General features: G+C 46.4%; 4 non-coding genes across 4 annotated transcripts; 2 read left to right on the top strand and 2 right to left on the bottom strand.

Moving 5' to 3' along the window:
- The first annotated feature begins 430 nt into the window (after positions 1-430).
- TRNAV-CAC (transfer RNA valine (anticodon CAC)) lies at positions 431-503 on the top strand. Its single transcript has one exon. It is a non-coding gene; the product is annotated as a tRNA-Val (tRNA).
- Positions 504-5070: 4567 nt separating this feature from the next.
- On the bottom strand, positions 5071-5144 carry TRNAN-GUU (transfer RNA asparagine (anticodon GUU)). Its single transcript has one exon. It is a non-coding gene; the product is annotated as a tRNA-Asn (tRNA).
- Positions 5145-5910: 766 nt separating this feature from the next.
- Positions 5911-5982, top strand: TRNAH-GUG (transfer RNA histidin (anticodon GUG)). Its single transcript has one exon. It is a non-coding gene; the product is annotated as a tRNA-His (tRNA).
- Positions 5983-12723: 6741 nt separating this feature from the next.
- Positions 12724-12793, bottom strand: TRNAV-CAC (transfer RNA valine (anticodon CAC)). The gene has a single exon. It is a non-coding gene; the product is annotated as a tRNA-Val (tRNA).
- Between the last annotated feature and the right edge of the window lie 4894 nt (positions 12794-17687).

Genomic DNA, 17687 nt, shown 5'->3' with positions numbered 1-17687 from the left:
TGACTGCCGGGGCCGTGAAAAGGGACACGGAGGCGCGGGTCCACAGCCCTGGAGTGGGGACGTCCACACTGCTGGGCGGCAGAGGGGCGCCTGGGGCTCAGACGCACCTAACCCGCCGGCTCGTGCAGCTTCCGGGCGCTGGGATCAGCGGGGACGACTCCTGCACAAGGGCGCTTACTTCTAGAAATGGAAACCCTGCGTGTGATCCGAGATCCCGAAATCAAACTGTGGCGTCCCCGGACCCTCGCTTCCGGGGTACGCCCAGAAGCCTGAGCCAAGGCCTCTCCGGAGCCTCAGCCTCCTTGCCTGACGCGTCGCTGGTGCTTCCTGGGACCCTTTTCAATTAAAAAGCGGTGTCTAGAATGGTTGTGGCAGGACCTAAGGTTTTCAGAGAGAGAGAGAGTGCGTTAGGTCCAAACACAACTTCCTTGTCTCTGCAGTGTAGTGGTTATCACGTTCGACTCACACGCGAAAGGTCCCTGGTTCAAAACCGGCCAGAGACAACCTCCTTTTCCTGAAAGTTACCTACATGTTTGAAAAACAAAAAAAAAGAAGGGGGGGCGGGGCGTGGAGGAGCGGGCGCAGTTGCATTTTTGATTCACAAGAAACGTGGGAGAATTTCAATTACTACCTGAAAGCCTACTCAGCACTAGGAAACAGGCCTTGTTTGTCTGCTCTGAGTCAGATTGGAGACCAGGACACAGTCACTTCGTCCAAAGAGGGCACAGGACTAGGCTGACTTCAGCTTACCTTTGGATCCAGAAATCCCCTCACCTTCTCATCTAGCGCCTAAATCTTCTCTACAGGTTGACAGGTATCATGTCTCTGAAAACCAAGAACTTCTTGCCTGTGAAGCACGCTTGGCTTTCCCCCACCTCAGCACACTTGCGGAACAGGCTGATTTGCGGGACCGAGCAAAAGAAAACGAACCGAAGACTGCACTTGGGGCTCCAGTCCAAGACACGTAGATGGAGTCTCATGCTCCACTGATTGAGCTGGTCTGGGCACCAAAAGGAGCCTGTACACGTGCCGTTATCAGGAGAGCCCCTTGAGCCAGTTCAGAGATCAAGGAGCAGACGGACTCCGCTCCTCACCCCCTGAGAGCTGAGTCCGCACCTTACTCAGAAGGAAACCGGAGTTCACAAAGAGAGCATGTCCTTGGCTCTGCCGCACACAGTGCTGAAGCTGGACTAGAACGGAACACCGACCAGTTTCCTCGTGGTCAGGCCTCAGAGCCCAAAGCGTCGCCCAGGCTGGGAGAGGTGAGGAGTGATGAGCTGCGGGGTAAGGGCTGGGAGCCTTGCACAGCTGCATTCAGCCCTGGGCCCCTGGGAATCGCCTCCACTTCTGCTCTCTGGGTCTCAGAAATCTAACCTTTGCTTTCAGAATTTCCGTCTGGGGAGGCAAAATTAGTCGTTGCGTGGCTCCCTGGTCGTCTGGGGCTAGGATTTGGCGTTTTCACTGCCGCTCCCAGATTGATTCCGGATCAGGGAAGTCTTTTGGCAACTTCTCCCCACGCAGGACTCTTCCTTTTCATCCCCAGAGGTGTGTGGGCCCCAAAGTCCAGATGCAGGGAAGAGCCTCTGTGCAGAGGCCAGGCCTCAGGGGCGAAGGCATCTCCCAGGCTGGGACAGGTGAGATGTGATGGCCAGCCTGCCCTCCTTCTCCCTTCATCTCAGAAACCTAGTGTCTCACTTTCAGACTTTTCACCTAAAGAGAACTTGGACTTGAGTTTCAATCGCTCCTTAAAAAAAAAAAAAAAGGAAAGAAAGAAAGAAGAGAAGAAAAAAGAAACACTCAAAAAAGTTGCAAGAAGAGTAACATCCTATTTCTTCACCTAAATGCGCCAGTTAACAATTTCCCACATTTGCTTTCTCACTCTCTCTCCATATATATGATTTGCCGCATCCTTTGAGAGTAATTGCAGACATCTCAAAATCCTTAGTGGACCGTTGTTGCTCCTTTCCTTTGGCAATGTCCCTCAAACCAGCTGGAAGACTTTTCCTCCAAGGCCAGGGGAGGGCTTTGTCCTCTGGAGGAGGCCCCTCTTGCCCTTTCAGGAACGTGACCCCTGTTCCACCTAAAGGATAGTGCAGGCCAGGCCCGCCCTGCACTTGTAGGAACAGATTAGGTTGTCATCCCCCAAGCACCCACTGCCCTCCAGACCCCTCCCGGTTGCTTTGGCAGGCAGTGGAGTCTTGGGTCAGTCTGAGCTCTAGAACTGCCTGCCTCTTGAGGGAGACTCTTCAGGGAAGTGCAGCTGCCCCCTTGGCTCCTGCCTGGCTCTCTGTGCCCTGCTGGGATCTGAAACGGTTCTGACCCAACAAAAAGGTGAAGAATCCTTTCCTGTGGTGGGAGGATGAAGGGAGCAGGAGGAAAATCCATCAGAGGGAAGGGAAGAGTTCTCAAGAGCTTTCCAGAATTGTGCATCTGGGGCTGTCAGGTAGGCGGCTGCCCTGTGACAATGGTGCTTAGTCTTGTCTTGACCTGACCTTGACCTGGTCCTGGCTTCAGTCTGAGTCCAAGCAGACAGAGGCATCCTGATTTGTGCTGCATACTCAGTTGTGCCTCTCCCCAAAGTGGGATAGTGACAGAGCTTCTATTTCCAGGGTCCCTGTGGAGTCCAAAGATGCTATTGATGGGGTTTTTCCTTGCATTTCCTTTCTTGCTGAACCTGTGACTCAGGGGAAAAAAAAAAAAAAGGTTTAGCTGTAGATAGATTAGTGGTCACAGTGCTACCTACAAGAAAAAAATTCAAGTTGATAATAAGGATGAATCTCAAATACTTTTAAATACTTTAAAGCATTTTAATAATTGACATATAATGGCATAGAAAATGTTTATGTCATGTCACATTTCTAAAGATGACTCCTCATATGCATTAGACTGATTTAATTATTTTGGCCAAAAACTACTTTATGTTGTCTTCCAGATTTTCTAATAATGTAGAAAATAGTGGATGCATAGTACTCTAGTTTATAGAAGTCTTGGGTTTATTTTCTCTTCAAAATCCTAATGACACTGAACTGCCTAAATTTCCTATACTGGTTTTACTGGTCAAATGACCAAACTTTCACTTCAATAAATATTAAATTTATAAAATTTTAAATTATCTATTCCAGTAAATTATATACACCATAGGATATCTTCTAAATGTAGGTTAAGTCTAATAATTCTAGAAGTCATAGTGACTCAGTTGTTCCACTTGCCATTTTTGGGGACACATTTTTAGGTATCGTCTGATATATGATTCCAACATGTATTTCTTTATGATGTGTCAACTCAATTTACGATTTTAAGATCTATCGTTATCTTTAAGTTCTATGACTGATATTAAATTGAGTTAATTAATGTATAATCTTTGCCCAGAGATTTTCTAACTAAGATAGAAATAACAAAACACTGTGTTAATATAATGCTACTGCATATTTTTATAGGTTACAGAGTGCCGTATGTTAACAGGTTAAGAGGAGGTGTGGGTACCCTTAGGGGATGTTGGTGAGCCCTGCCATCACTGTCACTTTAAGAAGTGTAAAACACATGCAGTGTCTGCTCCAGGAAGTGAGGAGCCGTCACTGGACGGCTGCTGCTTTCCTGAACTGCTTGTTTATTCAAGAAAAAATTTTTCCTCTTTCTTGGTTTCCTGACTTCTAGATCTGAAGTCATCCATTTTCCCATTCTGCGCCATGCTCCTCTCGTGGCGGTCACCGTGAGTGCCCCTAGGCCAGGGCTGGCGGAAGCAACTGGGAAGGGCATGAACCGGCTGTGCTCCCACGTACCTGCCCCCCTTTTTGATGCCTCCAGATGTGGGCGCCACAGTGCAGGGACCTAGGGTTTGCTCTGAATGCAGCATCTCTCTCAGAGCAGGGCCTGGCACCTAGTGAGCACCTAATAAATGCTTGATGATTGAAGGCATCTGATGGGAGGTTCTGGAAAGCTGAAACGGAGGAGAAGAAAGTGGGTAAGACTGGGAGCAGCCTAGAATATGAGGAACAGAGAGAGACAGACAGACTGACACACACACACACACACACACATGTGGGGAGAGAGACCGGGCGAGAATGTCCAGGAACCAGATTTAGTGTGGGAGAAATGTGAAGAGGTATGATATCACTTGAAGGCAGACTGTGGTAAGTTACAGATGTATAAGTCCTAAAGCAGTCGCTGAAATAACAAAGAGTTGTAGGTAATAAGCCAACAAAGGAGAGAAAATGGAATCATATAGAAACCATGTAAACACTATGATAGAGCAATTGCTCTTCCAGGACTCTACCCTATAGAAATACTAGTACAAGTGGCCAAAGATATGTGTACAAGAGTGCTGACATGAAGTCATAGAACCAACTTAATTTTAAAAGTATATGGAAAGGGTTAAATAAATACTGGTACAAACAAACGTTTTCCCGAGCTCTTCTGTGAGGATCCGTGATGATCTTATGATCTTGGTTTAGGTCCTCCTGTGGGGCACAAGACACAGAGAACGGGAGAGCGGCAGTGGAGGAGTCCTCTCTCCACCTTTACGTGAGAGGATGTGCAGAGTAGTGATGCAAGAAAATGTTATATCTTGAGGTGTATGGGGAAGCCATTCTGGTTTAAACTCAATTTGGCCTAAATTTTATTTAAACCAAAGAAACCTGACTTACGGCCTGTCAAACATTCATTGTACATCCGCTTTAATCATTATCCCAAAGTAAAGAATGTACTCTTGGAAGATGAGAATTGATGCCTCCCTTCTTATGACGCCAGTACTTTTTGAAGGTACATTTTCCTTCCCATGAGGCCAGGGTCATGTTGATCCGCTGTGTACGTGCTAATCTGTAAGAAAATATCTCCTTGAATCCTTGAAAGAGTGTACCCCTGTCATGCTTAGTGTATGTCTCTTTGTTTGGAAATGGTATATAATGGTACTGAAAACCATTCTTCTTCGGAGCACTTTCTTCCCTTGAGAAGGATGCACTCCCCGGGCTATAGTCCTTGGCTTGATTTGAATATAACTCTCTGCTATAGAATGATTATTGATTATTTCCCTCAACAGTAGAAACAATTGCAAACACTGAAAAAGGCGAGATGCGTCCCTGAGTGGGGTTGAACCACCAACCTTTGGGTTAACAGCCGAACGCGCTAACCGGTTGCGCCACAGAGACACGGTGATGCCATATTTTCATCCCCCCAGAGAGCAAGCACTCATTCACCGCTAGGCGCAGCCACCTGCCTTTTGCAGGACAGCTGTCCAGGCTCCAAATCCTCGAAAACCGGAGAGGGGGAGGCGACGCAGCCAGCGTGTTCGTCTCCTTTGAAACCCATGCGTTGGGTGATTGCAAAGGCAAAGGGCAGCCTAACGGCCTCGCCCCGCCTTGCACCACAACCCCCTTAGATGCCAGCGCCACGGAGACGCCCGGGGCCGCGACCCCCGGGGCCTGAGCCGAGTGGGTCCCAAGGGAAGCTGAACACCCGCTGGGCTCCGGTGATGGCTCCTCCCGTTTGCTCCGCCTTCACCCGACCGTTTGCGCCGCTGGCGCTCCCCTCGCTCCGCTCGGCTGGGCTGCGGTCGGTGGGGGGCGGGAGCTGGGAAGTCGGGGTCGGGGGTAGTCGGAAGGGGCAAACGCGAGGAGGCGGGAAAGAAGCGGGGGAGGCGTGGTCGGAGGACAACGAGGCTTCCCAGGAGGCCTGTGCAGAGACGCGGGCCGGATTTGGGGAGACGGGAATTGTTTTGTTGTGTTTTTTAATCGTGTACCGGAATGGAGAGGAAGGAAGGGAGGGGAAAATGGAGAGCGGGCACGAAAGAGAAGAACAGGAGGACCTGCCGCTGTACAAGAACAAAGCAGCGGAGTAATTGGAGTGATGTAACATCAAAACTCGTCGAGCAAGGACCGGGCTTGACGACAGGGCCTGACGCCGGCACTGTGGCGCGCCGTGATCGTATAGTGGTTAGTACTCTGCGTTGTGGCCGCAGCAACCTCGGTTCGAATCCGAGTCACGGCAGTGTTATCTGTCATGCCTGGTGTTTCGCTTTTACTTTGTGTCGAAACCCTACAGTGCGCTAACCTGGGGACCGGGCCGTTCTGTCTGAGCAGAAGTAAACTGAGGTAAATGGTTTATCTTCCGTGGTACTCCAAAATAGGAGCGTCCTGGATGCTCTAACTGCTCAGCAAGGAGGCTCATGTGGTACAATTGGTGAAAAACGTTGTTTCTGTGCTACTCGAAATCTAAAGGGTCTAAAAGACCAAGATAAAATTTTTCATCAGATAAGTGACACCTCTTCCGTAGACCTGCTTAGCTGGTTAAACCTTGGCTCTTGGGAATCTGTGCCCCGGGGGCGTTTTCAGTCCTTGGCTGCTGTTCTCCGTAGAGCCATCATATTAACCTCTCTGGTGCGGCGTATGCTCTCAAGGATTTTTAATGCCTGTCGGCAGCCCCTCGCGCGCCAAATGGTGTCCATCAGGATCCGACACCTGGAAGAACTCGACGGTAACCGCATAAATGATGATATCGGTGACTACATGACCCTCCGTCCTGACGACTCGGCTAGCGGAAACCGCGACTATGTGATTCTTCGGCCTGACTACATCAACAGCGGTAACCGAGAGTAAGGCTGTACTGGATGGTCATGCTCTAGGGGTAAGAGCATGACCAAAAGGGGGGAGTTGTTAAAATCAGACACAAATGTCTGATTTGTGAGATCAGACTTGAAAATTCCCCTGAGCAGACAAACCAGTTTAGTCATACAAGCGAAAGCGAATTGAGCTTATTTTGCAAAACAAGTAGAACTTAACTATGGCCACTTCTTGTTAATGCCTCTGAAAATCATAAATGAAACTTAAACCGTTCCCCAAAATTGATGTGAGGTAACTGCTTTTAACCAATTCCCTATCACTAGTAAAACTCTAATGTAATAGCCACCAATCACTGTGAAGAACGAACAGCCACTGCCTCCTCACCGTGTGAGCTGCTTTATAACGGATATACCTCTGAGCCTCATTCCATATTTGGTTTGAGCGCTCCTATTTCCTGAACTGTCTTTTTGTGCACAATAAACATTTACTAATGACTATTTCAGTGATCCAGTGGTTTCACCTCTGCTAGTTCTGAACTTTTGGCAGTGCCTCAACATTTTCATCTGCCAGATTGGGCCAACCAGAGAACTCCTCTTCATGCTGTTTTTGTCATAGAGTCCCACCGAGGGTCCCCAATTTGCTAAACTGATCTTCGGGTGCCATGTTGCAAATCGGAGGCTGAGGGAGAGCTGACTTTTTCTGCATATGAAAGAAGAGGAGGAAGAGGCAGAGTTATGCAGAGGGGGAAAAGTAGGCTGGAACCAGAAAACCGATTTTAGCGTCTGGCACTGGATGTCATATTTTGGAGAAAGAGAAGACACTGACCAGCGTATCCAGGGAAGAAGAACTTCAGTGGAAACAGCAGACACTTAAGTCCAATCTATGACGTTTTCCATTTGTTTATGTATAATTCTTCTTCCCCATCTTTGTAGAAAAGGCACAGGTGAGCTTGATATGTTTGTTTTGTGTTTTTGGAATGCCCGCTTAAATAAAAATGCCTACCGTGCTTCAAACGTTCCTCTGTGAACCTTCTAGACTTCTCTTAGGTTCCACCAGTTGCGCATTAAGAGTAGAATGGGCCCAACGTGGGGACTCTACCTGGGAAAGTGCCATAAAAATTAAGAGGGTGAGACCCCTATGTTCATCGCAGCATTATTCACTATAGCCAAGGTATGGAAGCAACCCAAGTGTCCCTCGACTGATGACTGGATCAAGAAGATGTGGTATATATATACCATGGAATACTACTCAGCCATAAAAAAAGACACAATCGTCCCATTTGCAACAACATGGATGCACCTGGAGGGTATTATGTTAAGTGAAATAAGCCAGAAAGAGAAAGACAAACAGTGCATGATTTCACTCATATGTGGAAGATAAACCAACACACCAACAGATAGAACTGTTTGGTGGTTACCAGGGCTAGGGGGGTGGGGGGTGGGCACAAGGGGTGGAGGGATGCACTTATATGGTGACTGATAAACAATAATGTACAACGAAAATTTCACAAGAAAAAAAATTAAGGGCGCGAGAGAAGAATGTGACACTCTCAACAATAGTTGCTTTCCTTACTGTAGAGGTTTTTGCACATGCCTCACACCAGATGGATCCTTTCTTCAAATGAGAGCATTTGGGAAAATAAAAAGTACTCAGTTGCATCCACAGAAATCTTGGGTGGGGAAGTTCAAGTACTAGGGGCGAGTGGGCGGACTGGGGATTGCCTCCTCACCGGTACCCGGGCCATCGTCGTCCGCTTTGACTACTTTGGCAAGCTGGAGACGGGACTCCACTCACCGTCAGCAGTCGCGGGGGACCGCGGTTCCGGAGGAGGTCGGCTTCACGGTAACGGTAGATCTCGAAACCTCACAGGATTTTTCTTCTCTTCCCTTTAGCCTCTCCTCCGCCTACGTAATAAGAGAGGCTCCGCCGCCTTTCTGTCCTGTCAGGACCCTTCCTGGCTCCCTCTACAGAACTGAGGCTGGAGATGCCGGGGTCGCGGTGCTCGGCCCCTTCTCACCCTGGGCGCCTCGCCTCCCACTTCCTCCCCGCCAACCTTGTCCACTCCCCGGTTCCGGCGACCTTCTCTCCACACGTGGGCGCCTCGCAGAGGCGCGTCTCCAGAGGCAGTTCTGAGGTGCCGCCGGGCCGAGGCAGCTCGCTCCGGGACTGGTGGACCTGGCGGCCTCGGGGGCTCTCGGTGCGTCGCCTGCGGGCTCCTGTTTTGCAGAAAGCAGGGAGGGAACGGCCTTACGAAAGAATTCCTGGTGAGACGGGTGACCCCCTCCCGCAGGCCCAAGGCCTCCCAGAGCGCAGAGAAATTGTCACCCTGGTCGGAAGCAAGGAAAAGAAGGGATAACCTTTAGCTCCCTGGTGGTCTAGTGGCTAGGATTTGGCGCTTTCACCGCCATGGCCAGGGTTCGATTCCCGTCAGGAACAGTTTTGCTTCGTCAGTCCCCACGTACCCATTTTCCTTTCATCTGCAGAGGTCGTGCCCTGTGCTCCTCGCACAGAGTCTTCGACTCCCGCAGAGGAAGGGAAACACCGGCAGGCTGCTTCTCAGGCCACACCGCTCTCGCTTATCTCCAAGTCAGCAACCCCCCCCCCCCCGCCCCCCGCAGAAGGAGCTTCACAGGGCTGCCAAGCACCCTGCTCAGGTTTATTTGTTTTAAATTAATCTAATTCATCACATTAACAGCTTAAAGGAGGAAAATCATAATCACTAAAACACAGAAAAGGTGTTTGAAAAATTCACCCTCAAATTATGATTTTGAAAAAACCCCTTAGGATAATAGGAATAGAAGAGAACATAATCTGCTAAAGGGTAGCCTCCAAACAAAAATAAACAAACAAAAAACCTTCAGCAAACATTATAGTTGGTGATAAAATACTGACTTTCTCCCGCACCCTGACCAATCAGGAACCATCAGAAATCGGACAAATAGGCCTACTGTTATCACTTCTCTTCACCACTGTGATGCAGAGCTTAGCCATCGAGGGAAGGCAAGAAAAAGAAATAAAAGATATAAGAAGTGAAAATGAAAAATTAATACTATAATTATTTACATATATGAAAGATAAATTACTAGAATTATTAAGAGAATTGAGTTTATTTGGTATATACAAAAATTAAAAATCAGAGAAAGTGAGCTAAACTGAGGATTCAAACAACAAAGGTTATTATAAAAACATTATAAACGTTCAACAATTATAGCATATAATTCAATCACATATAGTGGGGCAGGAAAGGTGGAAATGAAATATGATCCCTACCTTCACCAAACCAAAATCATTTCAATGTGGATTAAGCACCTAGATGTGAAATGAAACCTAAAATAATTTTAGTTGATATGTATAGCAGGGTATTTCCATGGTCTCAAGGGTAAGCAAGGATTTTAAACATAAGACAAAAAGATTAATTCTTAATGAAGAGACTGATCACTTTGACTACATCAAGAATCTCTGTTCATCAAAATACAGAATAAAGTGTAAAAAGACAGGTCACAATTTGGGCGACTGTATCTGCAGTTGGCATAATCAACTGGTACCAAAGCTATTTAATGAATTCTTGCAAAATGAGAAGAAAAAGACAGACAGACCTATAGAAAAATCACCAAGGTCTTGGGGGAAAAAAACCTTAAAGGAAAAAATGCAAGTGCCTAACAAACATGTGATGGTGCTCAAATTCATTACCAATAAGGGATAGTAAAAACAAAATCTCAATGAGAAACATTACAGATCAGAGGAAAAATAAAAGAAGAAGAAGAATTAAGTGAGAGTGGGCGATAAAGTAGAAGGTTATGACCTGGTAAAACATGGGAGGAATTGACTAAAGGACCAATACTATCTTACTTCTTCATCTGTGTGTAGGTTACACAGATGTGTGCATTATAATCATTTGTTATATTGTACATATAGGTTCCGTGCATTTTACTTTGTGTATATTACTCATTTTTCAAACTCTCCTCCTTTCCCCACAAATTAATCTTATGGGAGACAGAATGTTGCTGAGATTCCAAGATTTAGTTTCAAGAGAAAGGCGTGGAGATCACTCTTCACTACAGCCAAGGACAACCCTAGGGAGACAGGCCCGTGGAGCTGAGCTTTAGGATGACGTGAGCTCAAAGAATACTCTCCAGGACCCAACCTGTAATTGAAAACACAAGCTAAATCCCTTTATCTGTATTATTTGAATGCTCCTGAAAAGGCTATAGGCCGAACCATAACTATTCAAATCTCTCCTTTGCTTTCCCATCGCTGATTTCATAACCCACAGGTCCTCTTTCCTTCCTCTCCTCCAAGCTCTCCAACAAAATTCTCCTGCTGTCCTAGCCTTGTGGGTCTTCTCCCCCCGACCCCACCTCCCTCCAGCTTCTTCATTGAAGAAGGAGAAAAAGGAGAAGTAGGAGGAGGAGGAGAAGAGGGAAAGGAAAAAGAAGCGGAAGAGGAGGAGGACAAGGATGAGGAGGAGAAGGAGGAGGTCTAGGAGGAGAAGGAGGAGGAGGGGAAGGAGGAAAAGATGACCCGAATCTGAAGGAAGCTTCTCACAGGCCAGGAGTGGGTAAGGAAGAGCATCAAAGGCAGATTTTATTTTCAGCAAACAGTAAAGGGGAAACTGGGAGATGTTACAGTCTTTAAAAACTTTACTCCATCGTGTAAGTAATCCAGCATTTTCCTTTACATAGATAGAACTCCTACTCCTCTCCATCCCCACCATCTAAATCCCGATTCCTGTTTACAGAGAAATATTCAAAAACAAGAAACTGTGTATCACAGTTCAGAATTTATTCACTAAAATTTCAGATTTCCAGGAGAACTTAAAAATAAAGAAATGAATAAAACAACTTCGATGGTTCCAACATAGTACTGCCATCGTTTCAAACTCAAAATGTAGAAAGACAATCTCAGAAGAAGGAAACTCTTGAAATTGAATAAATGAAGTTTATCTTTAAAACAGAAAGAATAAAAACTCCCAAAATGTCACTGATCTTCGATTTGAAACTACAGTTAGGTAGAGGAATCCTCCCAAGATTTTTGGATGAAAATTAATCACCATAGTCTCTCTAACGCCCCTCCCCAGTACCCTCAAATCGCAGTGCTTTAGAAGGAGCGTCCAAGTGGCATAAAACAAAACCGGATAAACATTTCCCAGATTCTGTAGTTTGGTTTCTCTTCTTAAAAAGACAGTTTCCAGGGGGGCTGGCCTTGTCGCCGAGCCCCAGCGCACCGCTTGTCAGGCCATGCTGTGGCGGCCTCCCACATAAAGTGGAGGAAGATCCATTCGGATGTTAGCTCAGGGCCAGTCTTCCACAGCAAAAAAAAAAAAAAAAGAAAAAAAGGAGAATTGGCATGGATGTTAGCTCAGGGATGATCTTCCTCACACACACACACACACAAAAATACAATTTTCAGGCTCACACGTGTTGACACATTTCCAGCTACACGGAATCCTTCCCTGAACACCGACGGGCCCACGGGACATGCGGAGGCACCGGTGGCTGACGATGTTAAAAATTCGGTTCGAGGTGTTTGGTGTACAGACCCAGGGGCCTCTCGCCACCTCTGCACGAGGCCCCCTCTCCGCAGCTCCCCGCCGGTCCACACGGGTTCCTCTCCACACGCCTCCCCCTTCCTTGGGCTGCTGACGCCACCGACGCCTCCCCCGCCACTGGCTTGTCCTCCGGACCATGGCTGTTCTCCTTCCGCGGCCGTCATCTCTTGATCCTCGCTCCATGGTGAGATGTGGCCCAGCGGTCAGCCCAAGGTCCCGCACCGAATCAGTGACCTGATGGCTCTTTGGCTGCCCGGGATCTTCCAGGAGAAAGGTTGAAAGTAACAATGGTCTTAGGTCCAAATGTTCAAAATCGCAGACCCACCGGAAACACTTGCAGGTTGAAAGGTAGGAACTCGAGAGCGGGGTGGTTACTACGCCCGGCGCCAAATGCTGCTCCACGTACGCAAGCACCTCAGTGCCCCAGGACTCTGCCATGTCCTGGTTTAGATCGACTCCTTACTGTGCTCTGCTCAGAACTGAACTATGGCTGTTAGTTCTCATTTTCCTACTCCTGGTGGCCAGAACCACGAAATGACCAGGCTTACCCAGAGCTGCCCGTGCTACAGGCAAGCAAGGAGGAGGCACGAAAGGACAGAGTGAGTAAAGTGTTAGGCTCACTGCATTAGCCGGGAATCAAACCCGGTCACTCGCGCGTGAGGGGAGAATTCTACCACTGAACCACCAATGCTTCCTGCCGTAGTAGTCCAGGATGGATCTCTAGAAAGATCTCTACAGAGACTGAAGGCTGAGAGATGGGGAAACAAAACAGTTCCAAAATAGACTTCCACAGTTGTCTTTGGACAGAGCTAGCAAACAGAAAGGCACTGGAAGCAAAGGCTTGTGAAGGAGACTTACTTATGTCAGGCAACAACATCAAGTGGAGACGTTCAAATTAAAATGTCAAAATATCTGTTTTGTCAGCTCACAACACAACTCTTAAAAGGGCTCTTTCCAACTGTATAACAGACCCCTGCAGAAAAACAGTGGAAATTCATCCAGATCCCTTGTTTACGACTCTAAACGGCCAACTGTCAACATCAAACTGTTGCCTTAGAGAGTCTGAGAAAGTAATCTCACTTGCCAGGTTAGGAAAGTAAAATTCTAATCCAGGAAAGAAATAAGAAGCAGAAGCAGAATTAGATTGGAATTGGGAGAAGGAAAGGGCCAAAATCAAAATAGAAATAATGAGGAAACACATTTTGGTCAATGGGATTAGTTCTTTGTAACTTTTTTTGTACAAGAATAAATGAGTCAGACTCTACAACAATAGTGTGTGTCTGCTTTTCAAGGCGTTCAAAGCATTTGGATGGATATGTGATATGTGGTCATTATTAAAAGATTAATTAATATTAAGTTTGCAATCAATGTTTAATTGTTTGGAAGGATCTAATCTCCTAAATTGGACTCCCTGTTGCGCTGAGTTTTAGCATTTGTGACTCTGAGATGCACATGAAGCCTAGGCTTTAGTGTATTGGTAATATGAGGAGCAAACTAAGTTTTTGAAAAATATTGATGGTTGAAATGTTAACATATTGGTCCTTTGATGAGATTTAAATATAGACAGATTTCTTTCACCAATTATCCCTGGGGAAATTAAACTGAAGAAAGGAACCTAGAGAGCTCTCCAACATGTTGAGACTAGGAATCATTATGACTTGTTGAAAGACGGGGAGCTGCAGACATGCAAACATACTTCTCTTGCTGAGAAGCCAAGCTAGGTGGAGGCAGAGTCATAAACTTGGGCTCAACAGGAAAACGACCAACACCTTGACCTGGAAGAACTTTGGTTCTGTCTGCCCTCTGCCCAGCACCCAAGACACACACCAGCTCTGGTCAACATGCTTTCAATTACTACCTACATCAACCAGATCTACACTGATTCCCACATCTCTTTCTAAACTACAAGCCTGTACTTCCAACTCTCAACTCCTAATTCACAATTCAATGCCTCAATGCTTCTCAGAGCCACGAATGCTAAAACTCAAGCACCAGTGAGTTCCCTGTCAGCATCACACACCACCCTCTACCTCAATACTCTACGACCAGACCCAGGCACAGTGTCTCCCAAGCGGTAGTGCGCTGACCTGAGTGTTTCAATCAATCACCAAAACAACACCCAAATCTGCTCCTACCCCTGCCCAGTATACTTACCCTCACCACCAACCACCCTGTTGCCCAAACCACATCTTGCTACCCTCTTTGATCAAACTCTGAATATACCAGCACAGAAATTTATGTTCAGTATAATCAACAGATAGTGTTTAACTTTGTCGTCTGCACCACTGCCTCACTGCCGCTTTATGACTGCACTCTTCCATCCATCAACTCTTACCTCCATTAATACAACCAGATAAAGAGCCAGCCTCCCTACAGCCAGTCTAGTCTACTCCAATCCACTTGCCACACTGCATCGTGAGTGACCCTTCCACAGCCTAAATATGGACATACATGTAGCCTAAAACCACCTAGTGTCCCCATATTCCTTCACTAAAATGGCTTAATACCTTCATGACATGTACTCTGGCTTCCCCCATCCTCATCATCTGAATATCTCTTGCCATTTCGCAAGTCCAGCAACAGTGAAATACTGGACATGTCAGGAATGCTCTCTTTCAGGTACTTGCTTCCCTCTACAAGGGATGGTCTCTCACAACTTCCTCTTCCTTCTTCAAAATCATCCTCATCCTTCAGGCCTCAGTTCAGAAGTCTTTTCCTCTGGAAAGACTTTCCTGACTGTCTGAATTGAGTGTGCAGTGTGTCCACTTTTATTTTGGCATTAATTGTGCTCTACCGAGATCACATTTTACTTGACTCTGTCTTCCAAAGACATATTTTCATCTAAAAAAGATTCATATTTCCTGGGAAACCAAGGTTGTGTATGCAAATAAAATATTCTTGAGAGGTAGCACAGTGCCTAGCATACTCTATAGTGTAAGGTTGTTAAGCAATGAGGGAAAGAGACAGAGAGAGAGAGGGACAGACAGAGAGAGAGAGGGAGAGAGGGAGAGAGGGAGAGAAATAAATAAGGAAACTCTCTCTCTCTCAAACACATACACACACACACGCAGATGGAGAAACGAGAAAATAAATTAAGCAAGATTGGCATCAGAATGATTTAGTCTACAAAGTAGAGTAACTGCAGCAGAGCAATTGGAAAGGGTAGAGAGTACAGCGATCAAGAATAAGGTTTTGCTTGAGTGTAAGGTAGTAAAAGGATCTCGGGTGGATCTTCAGAGTTGAAAAAAAAGTCAAGAGCCAGATAGGGGAGGGGAAGGGTATGGCGTGGTGTGGTGAGGGGAATAAATCCTGGAGTGCAAATTATACTTATACTCTTGTGTAGGTCTCTGTAAGACACCAGAGTTTGAAAGCGGCTCATTTTGATCGTTGGACTTTTCTAGGGACTCAAAAGAGGCATCAGAGGAGAGAGGCTCTGGGGCCCTGGGGTGCTTGTGCGTGGGTTAGTGCTTGGCCTGAACCAGGCTAATTGTAAACAAAAGAATCAAAGAGTGCAAATATGAATATCAGACAAAAGCAAAGGGCAAAAAAAAAAAAAGAAAAGAAAAGAAAGCTTTATGTTGGATAGAAGAGTAACATTCTAGCATCTACCCAGAATCTAACCGAATTGTTTTTCCCTGGCATGGCCTCCTCGAGTGGCTAAAGAGGGTGTAGTTAAAGGGAAGAAATCTTAGAGTGAAATTTTCACTTATTCACCCTTTTGTAGGTCTCTCTCAAACGCCAGAGTTTAAAAGCGGGACCTTTTGATCCTTGGCCTTTTCCAAGGACTCAAAAGAGGCATAGGAGGAGGAAAGCTCAATTACCACCCAGATCTTCTGGAGTAACTCAGGCGCATCTCCAAATGTGAGCGTCCCCAACAGTCACTGGCTCCTGAATGCCTGTTCAGGGAAAGAACTGGTGTTTGTCTCAAGGTTGAGAGGAAGGGGTTTGGGAGGGACCAAGCAATGGAAGGGCAAAGAGAATGCATATCAGTGGGGAAATTTGATTTGAATTTGAATTCTAGCACTATGATTTGAATGCCAGAGTTTTATAGTGTTGCCTGATGTAAGTCTCCTATGCAAGCCTGTGCTCTGGGTGTCTTGTCTCTTCATTCTGCATGTCTACCAAAGAGGACTGTATAAACTTATTTTTAGAACTGTGTTCTCAAAGTCCTTCCTGAAACTCTTACTGATGACTCCTACCCCGGAGGCAAGGGGCACGGCGTTGGTGGTTCAATGGCAGAATTCTCCCCTCCCGTGTGGGAGACCTGGGTTTGATTCTTGGCCACGGCACACCTTTCTCTGCTGGGTTCTCTTTTGCACAGGCAAGACAGGTGGTTTCTGTCCCCCACCCCCACCCACGCGCACTTGCAGTGGTGGTAAAGGGAAGAAAATGGCAACTACACCCCTTGAGTTAATTCTGGGGCAGAAGACATTGAGGAACTGGTCTAAACAGGGGTTATGCAGTGCCCCCAGGCCCTGAAATGATCACCCGTGCTTCAGTGCTTGACCTGCAGCGCAGCCACCACCTGGCCAGAGCATGTCTTTGTTGCCACAAGGGCATATGGTGGCTCTCTGAGGTTTGGAATACTTGAAACCAAAACCATTGTTATTATTATCTTTTCTCCTGTCCTATCCTTTGGCTACATGGCACAATGGAGTGGGGATCAAGAAAGAAGGTCACTGAAGGACAGAAGTTGCACTGGGAGGGGCATTAGTGGCCCATGGAAGGAGGATGCTTGTGGGGAGGAATTCCTGTGGAGATGAGGGGAGCTGGGTAGTGGAGCCTCTGACCTTCCTGTGGATGTAGGCCCTAGTTTGCTGGTCTTGGTAAAATTAAGGACAGGGATGAGCCCCAAGTGGAGAGTCACACCACCTACAAGAAAATCATTTTTATCGTGCCTTTTTGTTTTACACTCTGCCAGTCAAATCTTCTGGTCAGGAGATCTTTGTTTTTGTATTAATTAATACACTTTATTTTTAGAACTGTTTTAGGATTACAAAAAAATCTGAGCAGATAGCAAAGCGAGTTCTCATACTCCCCCCTCCCTTCTCACGGTTTCCCCTATTATTAACATCTTGCATTTATGTGATAAATTTGTTACAATGAATGAACCAATGTTGATAGGTTCCGATTAACTAAAGTTCATAGTTTACATCAAGGTTCCCTCTCTTTTTCAGTTCTATGAGTTTTGACAAATCGATCACGTCATGTATCCACCATTACTGTGTCATGCAGAATACTTGCGATGCCCTAAAAAATCCCCTGTGCTCCTCTTAATCATTTTTCTCGCCTTTCCCTCCAAGTCCGGGCAACCATTGATCTTTTTTACCGTCTCTATAGCTTTGCCTTTTCCACAATGTCGTATAGTTGGAATCATACAGTGTGTGGTCTTTTCAGATTGGCTTCTTTCACTTAGCAATACGAATGTAAGGTTCTTTCACACCTTTCATGGTGGCCCATTTCTTGTTATTGCTTAATACTATTCCATGGTTTGTTCAACCCATTCACCTATTAAAGGACATCTTGGTGCTTCCAGATGGGGGCAATTATGAATACAGCTGTTATAAACATTCGTGTGCGAATTT

Source organism: Diceros bicornis, chromosome 4 (genome assembly GCF_020826845.1).
Source record: "Diceros bicornis minor isolate mBicDic1 chromosome 4, mDicBic1.mat.cur, whole genome shotgun sequence".
In the NCBI taxonomy this organism is placed as follows: Eukaryota; Metazoa; Chordata; class Mammalia; order Perissodactyla; family Rhinocerotidae; genus Diceros; species Diceros bicornis.
Note: the sequence above shows the minus strand (reverse complement) of the source record. Positions and strands in the feature narration are given on the sequence as shown.